The 21640-nt window shown below is 50.9% G+C and overlaps 1 protein-coding gene across 11 annotated transcripts in view; it reads right to left on the reverse strand.

The window, feature by feature from the left end:
* Positions 1–21640, reverse strand: part of PITPNM2 (phosphatidylinositol transfer protein membrane associated 2) — a 157242-nt gene that overhangs the window by 106564 nt on the left and 29038 nt on the right. For 9 of the 11 annotated variants that reach the window (XM_065903847.1, XM_065903857.1, XM_065903860.1 and 6 more), the window contains exon 2: positions 11881–11968. The exons of the other annotated variants lie outside the window; for them this stretch is intronic. The gene's annotated coding sequence lies outside the window, so the exon portion shown is untranslated. The remainder of the gene's footprint in view (positions 1–11880; positions 11969–21640) is intronic. 11 annotated transcript variants of the gene reach the window in all.

A 21640-nucleotide genomic window follows, 5' to 3' on the forward strand; every position in this document is an offset into this window, starting at 1 on the left:
CAGTTGGGCTTTGAAGGATACACAGGAGTTTACCAGGGGAGAAGGGGGAAAGGCATGAGCCAGTGCCTCTAGTACTCAAAGTGTGTGGTATGTCTGGGACATGGGGGAAGTCCCAGGTGTCAGAAGTGGTGAGTCAAGGGTGGTGACATGGACCCAATCACAGATCCGAAGGGCTTTTGAGCACACGGGATTCAGGAGGCTCACTCACATCCTCGCAGCTGTGACTGTGCCCTGGGGTGTCCTCTGACCCGTCACTGCTCCCATTAGGGAGGAGCTTTCCGACCTCATGCTGCCCGGGTTCCTATGACAGGACCTCTGGGCAGATCCCCAGCACCTGAATCTCTAGCCGCCCTGGTCCTGACTTACATCTGACTCCCCATCCACCCATCCCTCCCATGAGCCCCGGCCTATCCCTGGTCTCTCCAGGGGAGCCCAGGCTGCAGGAGCAACTCCCCACAAGCGGGGGAAGAGCCCCCAGTTGTGAAGTGACCACAGACTGCCCCACATAGTTTCCATTTAATCCTGGCCACTGGGCCAGGTAGAGTCAACCTGTCCATTTCACAGACGATGACATGAAGCCTTTGGGAAGTTGGACCCCTCAGTCTTCTCAGGACCACATTGTAGTTGGTGACCGAGCTGGGTTTATAATGAGGTTGGTCTCAACTCTGTAGATAGGGCTTCTCAGCTGCTTTCTTCCTTCCCTGCTAGGAGGCCCTTGATGTGTGTGTCAGCTGGACTTTTACAGGGTCCAGCCCCTTCCCAGGCTAATCTCCATCTCACCACCCTTGACCCTGCACTTCTGCCGCCTGGGATTTCCCCCATCCCACCACCCAAAATACCTCAAATCACACTTTGAGTACTAAAGGCATCGGCTCACGCTATTCCCTGTGCCTTTCCTGTCCAACTCCTATGCATCCTTCAAAACCCAATTGAAATGCCCCCCTTTCTATGAAATCTTCCCCATCAGGCAGTTGGCTGCTGCCTTCTCTGGTCTGGCTGCACTCTGTGCCTCCCTCTACTGATGCACTATTTGCTCTGATTTGTGTCTGATCCCAGACGGCAAACTCTCCTCTCTCCCTGTGACCCACTGCCTGGTACAGTAAAACATCTGCCAGGTGAGAGAGTGACCAATGCCCTCCTCACCCTCACCCAGAGCTGTCCATTTTTTCCCACCTCCCCCTAACTGATCTCCTAAAGACTGGACTCCCTCCAGCAATCGAGGCGAACGATAAGCCCGGGTGCTCTCTGACTCTTCCTCCCCATCCGGGCAGCATGCCGGACGCCAGGCTCTCCCAGTGCTTAGAGAACACCCAGTGCTGCCAGGTTGATGAGCTGCTGCTCTGCCAGGGCACCAACAGCAGGGCCACCCCCGGCCGAGGGAGCAGGCCCATCCCTGTGCCCGGGGGCTGGCAAGGCCCTGGGGACTCTGGGCCACATCTGCAGCATGGGGACACGTTCCATCACTGGGCTGACTCTCTGCGGGGCTCTTGCCAGGGCTGCCACCTCCTTCCCAGAGGCTGACCTCAGAGCAGGAGCTGGGCTGCCGAGAACAGGGGCCGCTTCCTGGGGTTGGGTCTTGGCTCCCCAGCACTGCTGGGTCACTCAGCACTTGCTGAGTGACCCAAACCGCTCCCGATTCTGGAGGCCTGGCTCCAAATACTCCCTGTGTTCCTGGGTCTAAGGTCAAAGTGCCTTTTGGAGTTGAAGCCACCCCTAACCTCACAGATCCCTGTCAGACCCTCCAAGTGAAGGGAGCTCCCAGGGTGCAAGACAGTGACAGTCTAGGGGGCTTTCCTAGGGGTGATCAGAAGAATCAAAAGCACCAAAACATGGGGTACCCCCAAAAGCAAATTCTGCATCCTTTTTTTTTTCTGCATCCTTTAAAACAGTGGTTCCCAGCCTTTTTGGCAGACAATGTTTCCATGGACCAGGGCTGGGGGAAGGGGATGATTCAAGCGCATTACATTTACTGTGCACTTTATTTCTGTTATCATTACATCAGTACCACCTCAGATCATCAGGCATTAGATCCAGGAAGTTGGGGACCCAGGCTGTAAAATATCATGGACGGGGTACCTACTATGTGCCCAGGGCCTGCAGTCTGGGTGGGGGGGAGGCGGAAATACTTATAACAGCAAAAACTAGATACAGCCCCCACCAAGCACTTTATAGACATTCTCATTTAATCCCCATGACAACCTGTAGTGAGCACTAATCTTGTCCCCGTTTTATAGACAAGGAAACTGAGGCTGAGAAAGGTGAAGGAACCTGTCTGTCCCAAGTCCCCCAGCCAGGTTCTAAGTCCAGGCAGCTTGGCCCTGGACCCTGCAGTAAGCACCACACTACACAATTCTGCACAACCATCATTATAAAACAGTGCGCACTGAAAAATGGGACAGTCGCCTTGGAAAAGCCTGGCAGATCCTCAAAATGTTAAACATGAGAGTTTTCATATAACCCAGCAATTCCCCTCCCAGGGATGTACTCAGGGGAAACAAAATGTAGGTCCACACAAAAACATACACACGGGGGATTTCCCTGGTAGTCCAGCAGCTAAGACTCCTCATTCCCAAAGCTGGGGGCCTGGGCTCAATCCTGGGTCGGGGATCTAGCTCCTGCATGCTGCAACTAAGAGTTCATTTACTGAAACTAAAGATCTCACATGCAGCAGCTAAGACCCAGTGAGGCCAAATAAATAAAAATAAATATTACAAAAATACACGCATGAAATATTTTTTAAAATGTGTATATGAATGTTCAGAGTAGCCTTATTCACAGTAATCCAAGAGTGGGGGGAATTCCCTGGCAGTCCAACAGTTAAGACTTAGAGCTTCCACTGAGCAGGTGGGACAGGGATTCAATCCCTGGTTGGGGAACTAAGATCCCGCAGGTTGTGAAGCTCAGCCAAAAAGAAAACAGTGGGGAAAATGTGAATGCCTATTAACTGATGAATGGATACATGTATCCATGCACACAACCGAATGTTATCCTGAGATAAAAAGGAATGAAGTACCGATTCAGGTTACCACATGCATGAGCCTTGAAAACGTCACTGTGAGTGAAAGAAGCCGGTCACCAAAGGCCACATATTGTAGGATTCCATTTACACGAACTGTCCAGAATAGGCAAATCCATAGAGATGGAAAACAGATGAGTGGTTGCCAGAGGCTGAGGGATAGGAACACTGATTTACTGTGCACCTACTAAGTGCCAGGCACTGGGCAAGGTACTCTACACTGCCCCCTCTTCTTTAACATTTATTTATTTGGCTGTGCATGTGAACCCTTATTTGTGGTCTGTGGGATCTAGATGCCTGACCAGGGATGGAACCCAGTCCCCCTGCGTTGAGAGCGCAGAATCTTAGCCATTGGACCACTGGGGACGTCCCTACACTGCCTGTCTCATGGGCTCTCTTTCCTCTGGTTATAGACTTTTCAAATCTAGGCCATTCTTACAAGATGCTTTAAAGGTTTTAAGAAAACACACCCCTGACCTGAGAAGTCCCCTTGGGATGGGAGTAAAGCTTGAGTCACGGGAATGGGGCTGGCCCTGGGGCGATCCGTGACGATGGAAGAGGAGTCCTCCTGCTGGGAAGTCAGCTCGGCTCCCCACTGCAGCCTTATCTCATCCTGTCGCCCTGGCCTGCTTCTTGGGTCCAGTGGATAAGATTCTGCACAGGGAAGTAACAGGGAGTGAGGGCAGCACACTTGCCCAGAGTATTTATAACTCGCAGGAGAACCAAAGAGAGGGAGTGACCCATGGAGGGAGGAGGCGTGGCTCTCCTTCCAAGCCTCTCGAAGCACAGCTCTGCTCGATTTTCACCTCCAGCACACGGGACAGCTCAGGCACACAGAAGGTGCTTAATTTGTGTTATTCGAATGATCACCTGACTCAAGGCAGCTCCTCTCACCTGGGAACCCCCCTCCTGGGAAGCATGCTGCAGGAACAAGCCAACAGACTCCCTTTCCTCCGGGAATCTGAGGAGATGCGGATCCCGAAACCCATCACAGACGCAGGCACACCGTGAGCACAGCATACTACCTTTGACTGTCCTGGAGAATGGGTCCCCTCCTGAGAACTGCCCCAGGGAGGCTAGGAAGGGTCCCCCTCCCGTCCTCTCCAAGTGCTGCACCCCAGGGCAAGCAAGGACTAAATGGCTCATGCCCTAGAGGGAGTCTGTCTGGGTTTTGTTTCGTTTTTGCCATCCCCTCACTTCCCAGGCGGCAATAGTGGTAAAGAACCCACCTGCCAATGCAGGAGACTTAAGAGATGAGGCTTTGGTCCCTAGATTGGGAAGATCCCCTGGAGAAGGGCATGGCAACCCACTCCAGTATTCTTGCCTGGAGAATCCTATGGACAGAGAAGTGTGGCAGGCTATTAGTCCATGGAATCACAAAGAGTCCGATACAGCTGAAGCGATTTAGCACAGCACACATGCACACTTCTTCTAGCTCCCAAGGAAAACTCCAACAAAAGGACTGGGGTAGGCGTGACACCAGACCACTGAGACTCAAGCCCCACTTAAGTGATCTAGCTCCATCTCCCATGTCTGGGCACCAGGCTCTCATTGGCCCTGTCCTGTGATCACCGGTGGCCGCCAGGTCACCTCCCAGGTCACCTCCCAGGAGTTGCACCTGGGTCCCCACATTTTAAACGCAGCTTGTGATGGGTGACACAGCTGTAGGCAGTGAGGTCCCAGCCCCCACCGACCCTCCTTGCTCCCTTTCTTATAAGGGATGAACTGTGGATTTCAGTAGACCACTAAGCATGCAGGAGGCCTCTGACTTGTGTTCCCCGGGGTATCTGGTGACTGCAGTGGCTGCGCAGAGTCCAACCTCAGACAGCAATCCCAAGCCTGGACAGCTCCTGCACGTGCCTCACACCCGAGCCTGATTATCCATGATCATGGGGGCATCCTCGGTCCACCTGTCTGTCTCCTCAAACTGTAAGCTCCTCCAGAGCAAGGACACCTTGTCTCTGGGCTGTCAGCTTAGTACTAGCTCAATAAAACCTTCAAAAACATGCACAGAGAAAAACTAATATCACATATTAACCCACATATGTGAAATCTATAAAAAATGACACAGATTAACTTATTTGCAAAGCAGAAATGTAGACAGAGACATAGAGAACAAACATATGGACATCAGGGGGGAAGACTGGGTGGGATGAACTGGGAGACTGGGATTGACATATATACACTACTATGTATAAAATAGGTAACTAAGGAGAACATACTGTATAGTACAAGGGAACTCTACTCAAAGCTCTGTAGTGATCTAAATGGGAAGGAAATCCAAAAAAGAGGGGATCTATCTATAGGTATAGCTGATTCACTTTGCCGTAGAGCATAAACTAGCACAACATAGTGAAGCAAATACACTCCAATTTAAAAAACAAAATGCATAAGAGCATTGCCTCTGATCTGCCCAAGAGCTCAGACATGACCACCAAGACTTCAGCCCAACTGAGATCAAAATGCAGGCCCAGAGAGAGCCATTAAAGACCCAGAGCATCTAAAATCATCAGTTTACACTCCGGGTTCCCGCCAGCCAATAAGTCTGCCAGGACCCCATGCTCTGCTGCAGTGTCAGGGGTCTTCCCTTGGAACCTCACACCTCTGCAGGTCTCCTTCCAGAGCCACCACTGGTTCAGCTACAAACACTTTGGACTGGGGGTCAGAAGCTCCAGTCTTGGCTCTGTAGGTTAAGTGAAAAGGTTGAGCTAGATGATGCCTTCTTACGTGCTCAGTCAGTAAGTCGTGTCCAACTCTTTGAGACCCCATGAACTGAAGGTCCCCCCCCCCCCCAGACTCCTCTGTCCATGGGATTCTCCAGGCAAGAATACTGGAGTGGGTTGCCATTTCCTTCTCCAGGGGATCTTCCTGACCCAGAGATTGAAGCTGAGTCTCTTGCATCTCCTGCACTGGCAGGTAGATTCTTTACCTGGGAAGGTAAAGCCTTCCTGGGAAGGCTTTACTGAGCCACCTGGGAAGCCTAGATGATCTCTTGGGTCCTTTCAAATCCATGAGAACCTGGTTTTTAAAAGTCCACACAGGAACTTTCCAGACTAGGTTGCTAAGACTCTGCACTTCCAATGCAGAGGGCCCAGGTTTGACCCCTGGTCAGGAAGTAGATTCCACATGTGGCAACGAAGAGTTTGCATGCCACAACTAAAGATCCCGCGTGCTGCCACAAAGGTCAAAGATCCCCGGTGTGCCGCAACTAAGATCCAGTGCAGCCAAATAAGTAAATATATATTTTTTAAAAAGAAAGAAGTCCACACAATGAGGATCACCTTATTCCTCAGTGATTCCTTCCAGCTCTACCTTTAAAACATACCTGGAGCCCAACTCTTTCATCACCCCCACTGTGGCCACCCTCGTCCAACACTTAACATCTCACTTCTTGCGTGCGTCTCCCCACTGGTCTCCCTGCTTCCTTTCTTCACCCCACCCAGTCTGTTCTCAACACAGTAGCCAGAAACCATCCTTTTAAAGCACAGGTTGGATCCTGGCCCTTCTCTAGTCAAACTCTGGAGTGGTATCATACCTCACTTAATCAAGGTCAAAGTCCAGACAGGACTGGACTTTCAAGTCCAGACAGGACTGAACAGTCCAATCAAGGCCCTGCTAGATTTGGGCTCTCGTATTTCTTCAGCCTCCCTCTCCTTCCCTCACTCCCTCACTCAGGTTTCTTGAGCACCCTGGACAAGCTCCTGCCTCAGGGCCTTTGCACAGACTGTCTCTGCCTGGGATAACCTCCCAGCTCTCTCTCTCACCTCCTTTAGGCTTTTGCTTAAAAGTCCTTGACTGGAGAGGCCTTCTCTTCCCCTGTTTACTTAGCTTTGATCACCATCTGATGTACTTATATATTTTACTGCATATTTGTATATTGTATGTCTAACCCCCTGCTAGACTATAAGCCCAGGAAGGCCAGAGTTTTAAAGGTTTTATCACACCTGTATACCCAGCTCCCAGAAAAGCAGCTACTCACTAAATACATGTTGAATGAATAGGTTTTGATCATTTGTGGTGGTCTGGACATGCTACTAAGAAAAACAGTCTCAGGCTATATGACCCTCCAGCTTGACAGAGTCCCTCTGAGAATCCCAAGCTCTGGACACCGTCTCCGAGAATCAAAGTGATTATTTCGGGCAGGTTAAAGGCTCAGGAAGTATGTGGAGGGACAAAGCAAGGAAATGACACAGACCTGGTCTGGTCCCCGGGAGATGTGGGGGGTCATTTCATAAGCAGATGCTTCCTTGCTGGGCAAGACAAGGTTATAAACAAAGCTTGTTAGTGCACGGGATGCCCATCGAGGGGAAAGCACAGGAAGGAAAGCTCAAGGGGTGGGCTCTTCATCAGAACAGGGAGGACTTCTCCGGTGGCCCAGGAGCTAAGAATCCGCCTGCCAATGCAGGGGGCGTGGGTCTGATTCCTGGTGCGGGAAGATTCCACACTGCAGAGCAACTAAGTCCGTGTGCCACAACTGCTAAGCCTGCGCTCTAGAGCCTGGAAGCCACAACTACTGAAGCCCAAGTGCCCTAGAACGTGTGCGCTACAGCAGAGGCCACCTCGATGGGAAGCCCGCACACGGAGAGGGAGAGTAGCCCCTTCTCACCGCAACTAGAGACAGCCCACACATAGCAACGAAGACCCAGTGCGGCCAAGAATAATTACTTACTTAATTTTAAAACAAAGAACCAGGGAAAGGCAGACACAGGGGAAGAGAGGGCAGAGGGAAGCCAGATGCGGGGCGGCAGTGCCAAGAGCCTGTGGACAGAGCTCCAGGGGCGTCCCAGCCCGACCACTGAAGCCGAGCCAGCTGCTCGCCCCACCCTGCCCTGCCGACCCCAGAGCGCTCGAGCCTAGGGCCTTTCGAGCCTGGCTCTCCGAAAGGTGCCTGGGTGAACGTCCACAAGTGACCAGGAGCAGAGACCAGAAACAAAGTCCGAGAAGTGCAGCTCCTCCCACTTGGGTGAAGGTGAAGCATGTTCTGGGGAAGATGTGTGTCACCGAGGCCAAGAGGGCAAGCCCAGGGAGTGGGTGCCCGGGGCTCCTGAGGAGAGGACGAAATGGGAGGCGGATGGGCTGGACTTCGGCAGGACACCGCTCCTGGCAGGGTGGTGGGGTGGGGAGGTGCCCCAGAGAACGTGGGAAGAAGGGAGGGTCTGGCTTCCGTGGAAGCCCCCTCCACTTTCTACCCGAGCCTGGCAGGGCTGGCCAGGTGGAAAGGGAACATGGGGGACTTCCCTGGTGGTTCAGTGACTAGGACTCTGAGCCCCCAATGCAGGGGGGCCCGGGTACGATCCCTGGTCGGGGAGCTGGATCCCACATGCCACAACTAAAGAGTCTGCATGCCGCAACTAAGATCGAAGATCCTGTGTGTAGCAACTAGGACCCAGCGCAGCCAAAATAAACAAATGTTCAAAAGAAAGAAAGAGAAGGGAATATGGCTGGGAGAGGTCAGGAAGGGACATAGAGGGAACGCCAGATCCTGCCCAGCTGATTCCTAAGCGCTGTGGGGGGACCTCGAAGGACCACAGGACAAGCCCCAGTCCTTGCTCCTGCACCCTCCCCATGCTCGTGGCCTCCCTCATTGGCCCAGCAGACCTACACCCCAGGCACTGTCAGCCAACCCGCCCATGTTGGGCAGGGGTGCAGAGCGGGGCGTGCAGCTTCCACAAATGAAGGAAAGACACCTTACTCCTCCCTCAGCCTCCACCCAGGGGCCCGAGGGGAGGCGGGGAGGCCAGCTCGGAAGTGCCGGACTGGTGTGGACAAACAGTGCGTCAGTCGCGGCTGTGGTCTGAGGTCCCTGCCCTTGTCATCAGCTCTCTTCCTCCTCAGGAGACAGCAGTGACCTTGCGGAGGCCTTGGCGGGCAGCGGCGACAATGGCAGGAAGTGCCCCTCCCCGCCAGCTGGGGAGTCAGGAAGGAAGTGACCGACTCCAAGCCTGGGCCCTGAGACCCCGGCCGAGTCCCCACGCCAAGAACACGCTAGAAGCTCTGCTCACCTGCTCAGGAGGGCAAACGTCCTCTGCTTTGAGGAGAGGCGGGGCTGAGAGCAGATGCTCTCGCCACTGGGACCCCCCTCTTAGGGGCAGACCTTCTGCAGATGGACGGCTCCTGCGTCGGGTCAGGTCAGTGGACGCAGAACGCGAACGCGGCCAGGCTGAGCTGAGAAGACAGCTCCAGCTGCCCCCTGCCCGGCCTCCACTCCACCCCCACCTCCTGGAAGGAAGGACTCCGGGTTCCTCTGGAGCAAGGAGCTTCTCTAAAAATATACCCTGCTCCTTAAGCCTTTTCCTGCTCCAGCCCCCTACAGAGGAGATGAGGAGTTGATTTCCCTCTCGGAAGGGCCATCTTGCTCCACACCACCCCCTGACTCTTGCCATCCAGGGTCCAGTGGTTTCCATGTCTGACCAGGCCACAAATTCCCAAGAAGAGCTCAAAGGCAGGTAAGGCGTGACCGTGATTGTCTCCACCATCCGGGGGGGTCTGGGGTAGAGGCCAGAAGAGGGAACCTCGGGATGTTGGAACAGCATATGCAAAGTGCAGAGGTGAGAGGGCAGAGAGGGCATGGGGCCAACAGCAGGGCAGAAACCCCACAGGGGCGGGGACTGCGCAGCTGTGACTCGGGCAGCTGGGATGGTACCCAGTCACCACTGGGTACTCAGTAAATGTTCGCTGGCTAAACAAGAGAAGTTGAAGAGTTCTTTTTTTTTTTTAAGATTGTTTTTGATGTGGACCATTTTTAAAGTCTTTATTGAATTTGTTACAACATTGCTTCTATTTTTCTTAATGATTTTTTTGGTTTCTTTTTGACCGTGAGGCATGTGGGATTTTAGTTCCCAAACCAGGGATCAAACCCTCGTCCCCTGCACTGGAAGGCAGAGTCTTAACCACTGGACCACCAGGGGAGTCCCCCAAGGAGTTCTAAGTGAGGACCTGCAGATGAGGGGAGCTGTAAGCCCACCGTCAGTAACACCACGGAACTGGGGTGTGAGGCCATCAGGAAGGACAAGAACCCCCTTCCTGTAGAAGAGGAAACAGGAAGCGAAGGCTCTGTGGGAGCAGGGCCCCTCCAACCGACATGAGCTGAGGTCAGAGCTCAGGCCGGGCTGTGTGGGCCAAGAAGGGCTCACCAGGCCCCCACCCCCGGCCAGCAGGAGAGCGAGTGGCCGTGGAGAGGCAGAGAGGGCCCCGTGTCCCCATGTCAACTCCCTCCACAAACACCCATTTGAGACACCTTGGAGAAAACTCACGCAAAACAACAGAACAAAAAATACAACACAGCACTCTCCCTTCTTAGCACTTAGAGGCCTTTTCAAGGCAACAAAAACGGGTGAGCAATTAGAGGAGACAGCCCACGGTGTAACACGGCAGTGAGTGGGCCCACGGCTGCGGGCCTGTCTGCTGGTCCCCGTGTGCCCAGGGAGCAGAGGACGGCCAGGCGAGGTGGCATGGGGGAGGGGGGAGGTGGGGAGGGCGGGAGGACTTACCTGCAGCCAGGCCCCCAGCCCATGGGGAAGTCCATCTGTGTTTGGGAAACCACTTCATGTGCATGAGGTCTAGACTTAGGGTTCAATGCCAAGTTCACCACTGCCTAGCTGTGTGACGTTGAGCCAGATACTTGCCTTCTCTGAGCTGCAGCTGCCTCATGTTAAACAGGGATTGTCAGTATTCTTGCCTGAAAAATCCCATGGATGGAGGAGCCTGGCAGGTGGGCTACAGTCCAAAGGGTTGGACACAACTAAACGACTAAGCACGCATGCAGGCAAGGGCTTCTGCACAGGTTACTGTATGCTTAGCAGAGGCAATGCGTTTACAACCCATAGGCTGGCTGACACAGCAGAAACCAGAGACCTTAGTGCTCCCTTCTTCTCCTTCCAGGTTAGTTTCTCCAAATGGAATGTCCCCCTTCTGAGCCCCAAAGCTCAAACCAGCCGATTGGCACACAGGGAGAAGGGTTCACCAATGTTCAGGAAAGGAAAAGGCAACATCACTTCAGCTGCCCTGCCCACCAGAGGCCTTGGGTGTGACAAAAAGGGGACAGAGGGAGGCCGGGGCCTGAGACTCAGGACAGCAATGGGATGAGATGGACCAAAAGCCAGCATGGGGGCTCCTGTGAGAACTCAGGGCAGAAGGAGATAAAGGGCCAGCCCCTGGGGGATACAACTACTGGTCCTGACTCCTTAGAGGACCCCAGCCCATCACAGCCTCCGGCCTCAGTTTCCTCCAGGGAGGTGGTTACCCAAAAACACTCACACTGCTGTTTCCGTGTCGCCAACCACAACTTGTGAGACACGGCAAGCCAGCACCCAGACTGCGTGCTCAGACACTTCAGTCGTGTATGACTCCTTGTGATCCCATGGATTGTAGCCCGCCAGGCTCCTCTGTCCACAGGATTCTCCAGGCAGGAATACTGGAGTGAGTTGCCAGGTCCTCCTCCAGGGGATCTTCCTGACCCAGGGATCGAACCCATGTCTCTTATGTCTCCTGCATTAGTAGGCGGGTTCTTTACCACTAGCACCACCTGGGAAGCTCACCCTGGAAGCCCCAAAACTCTGGTCCTGTCTCTTTGACTAGGGTGGGGAGGACCAGGATGAGCCAGGGAGCCAAGAGCAGAGAAGCACCCCCAGGGTGCCTTGTACAAAGGAGAGTAACACAGGCTGGCATGGGGAAGCCAAAGCTACCAGAGACAGAACATCAGTCCTTCTTGCTAGGTGAAGATGAGTCTATATCTGCAAGATGCAGGATCGATGAATACAATCTACCCCATGTAAACCAGACAAAGTCAGATTTACAGAAGAGGAAATGGCAGCTGAGCCCCTACAGCCCCAAACTCCACAGCTGGAATGGGGGGCAGTCCTTACCTGCGGGTCTGCGTGGGAAGGCAGCGCGACGTCCTACTCTCGAGGCCCACGGAAGGGTGTCGGGGACCAGGGCAGCCCGGCCAGCATCCTGCAGGGAGAAGCCCAGAGGGCGAGGGGGTGAGACACCTGGTCACTCTGATCGCTCAGAGCCCACTGGGAAATCCACAAGGCCAGGCCTCATCCTGAGCAATGCCAGAGAAATCCAGATGTGACCAGAGGACAGGAGCAGGATGCCTGGCTAAAGGAGTCTTCTTCTGACAAAAGGGACTCATTCCAGGATGCGTTCCTGGAGGCTGATCCACCCGACACCGCCCAGGGCTCCCTCTGCTTAGGAAGACAGCTCGAGGAACCCAAACCCACACCACTAGCACATGTGGGAAGCTTCCTTGTTTCAGAAGCCCAGTGTGGAGCTCTCAGCCTCAAACCTGAGGCTTTTCACCCATCAACCTTTGGGACTGCGGGACCTTGGGACCTCAGGCTGCAGAGGGGAGGCAGGTGGGAGACGGGGATGTGGAGGAGCGGGACATAGCCCAGAGCTCTCGGTCAGCAGTCAGCCAGCATCCTGATGCCTAGGGCAGGGTCACGGTCGGCCTCTCCGGGAGATGCAGATGACTCTCACCTTCTAATCAAGCCCCTGAACTTGGGCAGTATGTTGCTGGAGGCCCATCTCCACCAGAGGACAGAGACAAGCACTCACAACGAAATGAGAAGAGGTGGAGAAATAGATTTCCAGGGAGTCCCGGGGTGCAGTCAGCCTACAAGAGCATAGAACACGCACAGGCACTATGAAAGCTGCCACCCAATCCAGGGCTCCCCCCAGGACACAAGATGCTCCCCTGAACCACATGTGCAGCTCAACATGAAACGGAGCAGGACCCCTCTGGTCCTTGCCTGCCACACCCCCCCACAACCATGTCCGCAGCCTGCCTTTTGTCTGTGGAAAAACTTTAGCCAAAGAATGAGTTTAATCGGAGAAATGAGAAGATGCAGAAACAAAGGAAAACTGTCAAAGGAGGTCAAATAATAATAGTTTAGTCATTAAACATAGTCAAGGACCTCCAGTCCCTCCTCAAGGGCTATAGGTAACATTCCCAGCCAAGTCCTGGGAGCTGTTTTGCAGATAGAGACCCCCACTAAATGGAAGAAGTTAACTACATGATGACCAGACACAAGCCATGACACAATTCCGAGAACTGGCCTCAAAGAAACAGAAACAATCCTGGACCTGAAGATTAACTGTACTTAAAACAACCAAGATGATGCTGGTCAGACCGCTGAAGACCAGTTTCTAGATGAGCATCGGAGCTGACTCTGCTGTTTCTGCATGGAGCCCCCTCTCTCTGTCTATAAAAGTTCTTGCCCCCTGACTGTTGGTGCAGCATGGTGGAGGCGGGGGGAGTCAGCTTTTGCACAGGTGTACCGCCTCCCCCGATCCCCGTTTGCTGACATCCAAAATGAAGCAAACTTTCCTTTCCACCAACCTGGCCTCTCCACTGGTTTTTGAGCTGCGAGTGGCCAGACCCCACTTTTGCTTACAAAGACGCGTTCTTGTTTGTCTGACTTCAGTGCTTCCCGTGCGTGGTGCCCAGGAGGCAGGCAGCAGCCCAGGAGGCCTCCCAGTGACCATGACGGGAAGGGAGAAGACTTGACTGTTCCAGGAACCCAACTACAGAGCCACCCTACTCCTGGGGCTGAGGCCAGACACTGGGGCAACCAGGGACACCCAAGGTAAAAATCAAAGAAGAGGGGGGGTTTCATGGTGCCTCGGAAAAATGAAAGTGATACACTGCAGAGTGAGGGCACAGACGGTGAGAGTTCAGAGGAGGAAGAGAAGCGAACTAGGGAGGTGAAAAGATAACCAGCGGTGGGAGGTGTGGCTGCAAGCCACAGAGATCGGCTTTTCACACGCCGCCCACCCCCCTGCAGTCCCACGCTCCCTCCGGGGGAAGCCTCAGCAAATGCTGTGAATTCCTCTTTGGGACGGGCCTGCAGGGGTTGAGGCAACTCCTCTGCCCTGCACTTACATGCACAACCCCCGAAGAACGAAACATCCCAGGTGGCCCAGGTGCCAGTTACCCGCCCGGACACACTAACTTCGCCAGCTCCCCGGCTCCATTCCATCAGAACCCTTGGCTTGCCCTGGCACACACGCCCTGCCTCTGCAGGGCTTCTCCTCTGTTCTGCTTCTTAGCTTTCATCACAACACCTCCAACCCCTCTGGGAGATCTGTGCCCATCTCCCCATTTGAGGGGTCAGGAAACCTGCCAAGAGGTTTAGTCAAAGCCAAGCCGGCTTCGTCGCGACTCCCCTCCACTGTGCGCACCTCTCCCGGGATGTCACCTCTTCCGGGTGAGAAGGTCAGCTGTGACTCACACATCCCCTTCCCCCACCACCCGCTGCAGAAGATCCGAGGGGGGCTGCGAGAAAGGATGCTCACTCTTCACACAGGGGTGCATGGTGGGGAAATGATTTTTCTGACAAAAGAAAGCATTTAAAATCCAAAAATTGAATACAGGGTCAACTTAAAGAGCCAGGCAGCTCCTGGGGGGACAGAGCTCTAGGGGCAGGGAGGTAAAACCACACTGAAATAAAGTAGCAAGATGCTGTAGAAGGACTTGGCTTTCCTCCCATGACCACTCACACAAAAGGCTAAAAGCCAACCAGCCTGCTCCCTTAAGGGGGATGAAATATCAAAAGAGCACACAATTCCAGGCTGAGACTTGCTGCACGCATGTTCCATGCACACCTGTAGCTGTGGTCTAGGAGGACGTGGAGGGAAGTTCTGGAACTAAATGATGTGCGGTGTGTTGCTGTTTACCAGGAACAAAGGCATTTTATTCCTTTGAGCTTCCCACCCCCAGTGTTATTGAAGTATAACCGACAAATAAAATCACGATATACTTCAAGTGTACAGCCATAAAAAGAATGAAATAAAGCCATTTGCAGCAACATGGATGGATCTTGAGATAATCATACTAAGTGAAGTAAATCAGACAGAGAAAGACAGATATCATATGACATTGCTTACATGTGGAATCTAAAAAGATGATACAAATGAACTTACAAATAGACCCACAGATATAGAAAATAAGTTTAGGATTACCAAAGGGGAAAGGTGGGGTGGTACAAATTAGGAATTTGGGATTAGCATATAAACACTGAAAGGGAAAGTCACTCAGTCGTGTCTGACTATTTGCAATCCCATGGATCCCCTGTCCATGGAATTCTCCAAGGCAGAATACTGGAGGGGGTAGCCATTCCTTTCTCCAGGGGGTCTTCTCAATCCAGGAATCGAACTGGGGTCTCCTGCATTTCAGGCAGATTCTTTACCAGCTGAGCTACCAGGGAAGCCCAGCATATACACACTACTATATATAAAAGGGATGAAAAACAGGGACCTACTATGTAGCACAGGGAACTAAAGTCAATATCTTGTAAAAATCTATAATGGAAAAGAATCTGAAAAAGAAAATATATGTATATGTACAACTGAATCATCTTGCTATACACCTGAAACCAAGATAGCATTGTAAATCAACCATACTTCAATTTAAAAAAATAATAAAGTGTACAGTATGATGATCTGATAGACGTATGCACCGTGAAAGGATTCTCACCATTGAGTTTATTATTCTATCACCATGTTGGTTTTATTGTTGTTTTGTGGTGAGAACACTTAAGTTCTACTCTTTTAGCAAATCTCCCTTATACAATACTACAGTGTTATCAATTGTAGTCATCATATTATACATTAGCTCCTCTTCTTTCAGTTTTAAATCTGAATCTTCAATATGCCTCTTCGATGACTTGGAAAATTGCAAGAGGGTGAAAAAAAGAAAAAAAAAACCCATCCTTTGAGAACAGAAGTCAGAATTGCTTTCCTGAAAAATTTTCAGATCCCTAAATGTTTTAGTCGGTGGACATGAATTAGTAAGTGAATCTGTTTCTCCACACAGCTGCTATTAATAGAATATCAGTCTCTCTTTATCCCCACTAAATAAATGTCAAACAAACACTTAAAGAATACTGGTTTGATGGGGTGCCAAATGACTAGCTTGCCCAGACGTCCACATGTCTAAAGCTGGCCCTGGTTGAAAGTGTAAGTTCCAAACGAGTGGGTAGCATGGCTGGAGTTAAACACTGTTGTTTCCATCCCCCGTTGACATGGAGACGGGGGGGAGGCAGGTGACTGAAGAACGGGCAGAGAGGGACAGATGCAAACGGCAGTGGTACCCAAGCAAGTTGTCCAAGTTGCTGATAACAGGCAGGGGCCGTCCAGCTTTTGATTCCCTCTGAAGGTATGGCTCCTGATTTTCTGGTTTATTAAGATATAATTCACATGCCACAAAATTCACCCATTTTTTAAAAAAAATTCATGTGGGATCTTATTTCCCCAAACAGGGATTGAACCTTCATTGCCTGCATTGGAAGGCAGATTCTTAACCACTGCACCATCAGGGAAGTCGCATGACCCTTCTAAGGGGTACAATTTAGCAGCATTTAGTACATTTACAAAGTTGTGTGACTATCACCTCTCTCTAATTCTGAAACATCTTCATCACACACCCCAACATGGCCCCCCATCAAGGAAATCCCACATCTATTAGTAGTCACTCGGCAAATCCCTTCCCTCCAGGCCCCGGCCAGTGCCACCTGCTTTCTGTCTCTACAGATTCGTCTACTGTGGACATTTCACATAAATTGGGTCATACAGTCAGTACGTGGCCTTTTGTGTTGGACTGCTTCTATTTCGAATCATGTTTTCAAGGTTCATCCATCGTGGCATGTGTCAGTACTTCATTCTTTTTTTGAGGCCGATCAGTATGGCATTGTGTGGATCGACTCTGGTTTATCCATTCATTTGTGAATGGACACTTGGGTTGTTTCCGCTCTGGGGCTATTATGAATTATGCTGCTGAGAACATTCATGTACAAGTTTTTGTGTAGACATATGCTTTTGATTCCTTTAGGTACATAGCTAGGAGTTCCTGATTTTTAATAAAATGAGTAATACATTCTGAAAAGATTTCTAAAAAAGGCATGAGAGTCAGTTTCTCTCGTCCCTGTCCCCTGTCCCCTTGTTCTTCTCCCCAGGGTCAGGTTAACTCTCCCTGAGAGGCCCAGACACAACCACAGCCTGCTGCACTTCATAGTCATCTGGCAGGAGGAGACAACTAGATGAGGCTGGAATCAGCTTAGTGATGCTTCGCAGAGGGCACAGGGCCCGATCTGAGTCCAATCTCTGCCATCTGTAGGCAGCCCGTCCCGGGAATCGGCTTAGTGCCCTGGATGGACAGGTTTTGACATCTGACTCTGCCATCTCTAGGACCTGTGGCCTCAAGCCAGATGCTTAACTCCTCTGGACTTGGCTTCCTTATCTGTGGAAGAGTGCCAACACTAGGACTTCACTACTGGTCCAATGGTTGAGGCTCCCCGCTCTTAAGGCAGGGGGCCCGGGTTTGAGCCCTGGGAAAGGAACTAGATCTCACATGCTACAATTAAAGGGAAAAAAAGATGCCGCATGCCGCCACTAAGACCCAGAGCAGTCAAATAAATAAGTAAGAAATGAAATAAGTATTTTTTAAAAATAAAGAGTGCTAACACTACTACCTAGTTCAGGAAGGCAAGTGCTCAGCACCGAGTCTGGCACACGCAGGCACCCCGTGTTTGCTGCCGCTGTACTTACTGCCACAACTACTTACTACACTATGACCGACCCCATCCTTGGTCTCCCCATCTGGAAAATGGCAGTCGACACCTCCCATGCACGGTTTTGTGGACTGCATGAGACCCCAGGGTGGGCCGTCATTGCTGAGCAGCGAGAGTTCCGGGAGAGTCAGGATGGCCACGCTGCATCCCCACATCCCCAGGTCCTGCTCCGGAACCACCCTAAGGAGAGGCCAGGTGTCCCCATTCAGCATCCTCAGCCCTGAATTCTCCACCCCACCACCCCCGAGTACAGAGAAAGACCCTGCTTCTTGGGGGGCAAGGAGGGATGATGGCTGGGCTTCTTATTTCTTGTCCCTTTCCAGTCACCACCCACCACCCCTTTTTGGATCCTTCTCTCTGCTTTCTCAACACACTCAACTCTGAACGTGAACTTCTCTCTGAAGCCCAGGCGTGGAGGCAGCAGGGAAACCCTCAGAGACCTTCAAAGTGAAGGGGCCTCAAGTGAGGAAGGATGCATTAGCAGGGCCATTAGGACGCTGTTAGGGGCAATCTGCTCCCAGTTGGCAGGAGGTGAAACCAAGCCTGCAGAACAAACCCGGGCCTGGGAGGGCAGAGAGGGGAGAGGAGCTGAACAGGGCTGCCTCGGGTGTGCAAAATTTCACGGGGGAAAACACCCAACACACGCACGCACACACACACACACACACACACACACACACACACACACACGCTTAACAGAAAGGAGAAATTCTTAGCCTGCAGCAGTTGGTAGCATTATGTAAAATCCCAAGCCCACAAAAATATCATTTGGATGATAAAAAGTTAAATTTAGCTAAGTACAGAGTGACTAATACTACGAGGGAGGGGCAGCGCCCCCAGTTGCCTGGAGCTGATACAGCTGGCTTTAAGAAACTTTTGACAAGTAACCAGGGCCTGGTGCGGCCCAGAATAACAGATTATGTAATAAGAGGCGCAGCCATTAGCAGTACAGAGCAGACGGCAGGCGCTGCGGCCGCCTGGAGGCAGGGGACCATGGGGGTCTGACTGCAGCTTCTCCCATGATACCCGGCCTCTGGGAGCCCGGGAGATCAAGGGGCATCCGAGAGCAGGGATGCGTTAGCGTGAGTGGATCCACCTGCCTCTTTTGCAAAGAGCTTTTCCCAGAGTGGCTGTGCTGGATGGTTACCTTGGTGGCCCCTCGTGGGCCAGGGCCCTGGGAAGTCCCTATTCTTTGAATCCAGTCTGGCCCCATGTCCTGTATTGACCAACAGAACTGGGAGAACTGGGGAGACAGGGAGTTACATTGGAACAAAACCTTAAGGAAGGACTGGCTGAGACTCACTGAAGACAGAGACTCCAGCAGATGTTAGCACGGTGTTCACAACAGTGCTAGTAACAACAGCAGGAGGCAGGCCACCCTGTCAACAGGTAGATGGATGAGCAAAATGTGATCTATACAAGGGAATAGTATACAGTCCTCAAAAGGAAGGACATCCTGTCACATACAACAACACGGATGAGCTTCAAGGACATTATGCTGAGTGAGACCAACCAGACAAACAGGACAAATACTCTCTGATTCCATTTATATAAGGCACCCATAAGAGTCCAGTCCAGAGAGATTTAACGTAGAAGGGTGGCTGCCAGGTGCTGGGGGAAGGAGGACGGGGAGCTAAGTGTTTAATGGGGATAAATTTTCAGTTTTGCAAAGTGGAAAGGAGTCTGTGGATGGTGAAGATGGTTGCAATGATGTGAATCCACATAATGCCACAGATCTGTACACTTAAAAATGGTTAAAGCGTGCCCCTGAAACTAACACCATGTTGTTTTTTAATTAATTTTTATTGGAGTCTAATTGCTTTACAATGCTGTATTAGTTTCTACTGCACAGCAAAGTGAATCAGCTGTATGTTTACAAATATTCCCTCTTTTTCTGGTCTTAATTCCCATTTAGGTCACCAGAGAGCACTGAATAGAGATCCCTGTTTTATACAGTCTCATCAGTTATCTATTTTATACATCATGTCTATTAAGTGTATATGTGTATCAATCCCAACTATGCTTCAATTAAAGCAATGGTTAAAGTGGTACATTTTACACTATATGTATTTCACTACAATTTTTTAAAAATTAGGTGTTTTGTTTTTTTTTAAAAAAAAAGAAGAGGATGGAGGAGAAGGAGGAGGCATGGATAAGTCTGTTTGTCCCCTGGGGAAGTGGGCAGCCATCATGTAAGAAGTCCAACTAGCTGGAGATCACTGAGCCAATCCAGCCACAGGGAGGGGTCACTCAGAGAGGAACCAGTGCCTCAACTGATACAGCCAAGAGCCTATACCCACCCACCAGCCATGGGAGCTGGGTCATGGTGGAAATGCATCTTCCACTTGCATCAAGCCATCCCAGCTGACATCAGAGGAGCAGAGATGAGCCGTCCCCAGCAAGCCCTGCCCGAATTGCCACACCATCAACAAATAGAGGGCGCTTTCAGCCACTAGGTTGGGGGAGTCCTCTGTTGCAGCAGCAGAACACTGACACAACAGTCAGCCCTCTAATGGGTTTGGGGGAAATTTCTGTTATGAAGCTCCTTCACGCTCTCACATATGAGTCACTAAGAGAAGTCAGGGCTTGAATGAGTCTGAGGAAAAGACTGATTTTCCACTCCCCAAATCCCAGTGGAATAAACGCTGAAATCAAGCCCTGTACTAAGATTCAAACAGCTGCTGGGAAGGCTGGGGGATTTCTCCAATGATCCAATGAACTAATCAGGCCATCCATCAGCTGATCAATTCAACATTCTTTTCAAAAGTCACTCTTTTTAAGCCATAAAAAGAATGACTTTGAATGGTCCTGCCCAGAGCAGGGGTTTGTACAGTGTGGACAGAGATATTGGTGGAATTCCCTGTGGTGGGTAGGGGGTGGGTAGTGATCCCAGGTGTGGAGGTTGAGAACAGAGTTCTAGCTGACTGACTCTGGGCAAGTCAGTTCCCTTCACTGGGCCTCAGTTTCCCCAGCTGTACAGTGAGAAGATTGATGTCTAAAAGGCCTTTCCAGGTATGGAGCAAACGGACTCCTCCTACACTGCTGGTGGGAATGCAGATTGGTACAACCACTATGGGGAACAGTATGGAGGTTCCTTAAGAAATTAAAAATAGAGTTACCATATGACTCAGCAATTCCACTCCTGGGCATATATCCAGAGGAAGCCATAATTTTAAAAGATACAAGCACTCCAACATTCACTGCAGTGCTACTACAATAGCCAAGACGTGGAAGCAACCTAAATGTCCATCGACAGAGGAATGGATAAAGAAGAAGTTGTTTATTTGATACAATGGAATATTACTCAGCCATAAAAAGAATGAAATAATGCCATTTGCAACTACACAGACAGACCTAGAGATTATCATACTAAGTGAAGTAAGTCAGACAGAAAAAAACAAATATCACATGATATCACTCATATGTGGAATCTAATTCTTAAAAAAAAAATGACATAAATGAACTTATTTACAAAACATAAGTAGACTCACAGACTTCAAAAACAAACTTATGGTCACCAAAGGGGAAACATGACAGGGAGGGATAAATTAGGAGCGTGGAATTAACACACACACAGTACTAAATATCAGACAGATAACTAACAGGGACCTAGTGCATGGCACAGGGAACTCTACTCAACACTCTGCAATCACCTGTGAGGGGAAAAAATGTGAGAAAGAATGAATACAATGTACACAAATATAACTAAACCGCTTTGCTGTCCACCTGAAACTCACAGAACATTGTAAATCAACTATATTCCAATCATTTTTCTTTAATTAATAATAATAAAAGACCTCTCCATTCGGCTCCAACATTCTGCAACACTGCAGTTTTGGCAGAAGGGAAAGAAACACTGAAATAGAATCCAAAACACTGAACAAAGTCCAATTACCTGTGTCTAGTATACAGGGAGACACACACCCTGGAGTCTTTACCTCTGTCCCCTGGGAGCCGAAGCACTCATCTCTGCGTCCTTTGTGAATCTGTTTGTTCCTTCCACAACATTCCCTGTGGAAATCCGGCTTGATCCGATTTCCTCTTCTGAATT

This window comes from Muntiacus reevesi, chromosome 13 (assembly GCF_963930625.1).
Source record: "Muntiacus reevesi chromosome 13, mMunRee1.1, whole genome shotgun sequence".
In the NCBI taxonomy this organism is placed as follows: domain Eukaryota; kingdom Metazoa; phylum Chordata; class Mammalia; order Artiodactyla; family Cervidae; genus Muntiacus; species Muntiacus reevesi.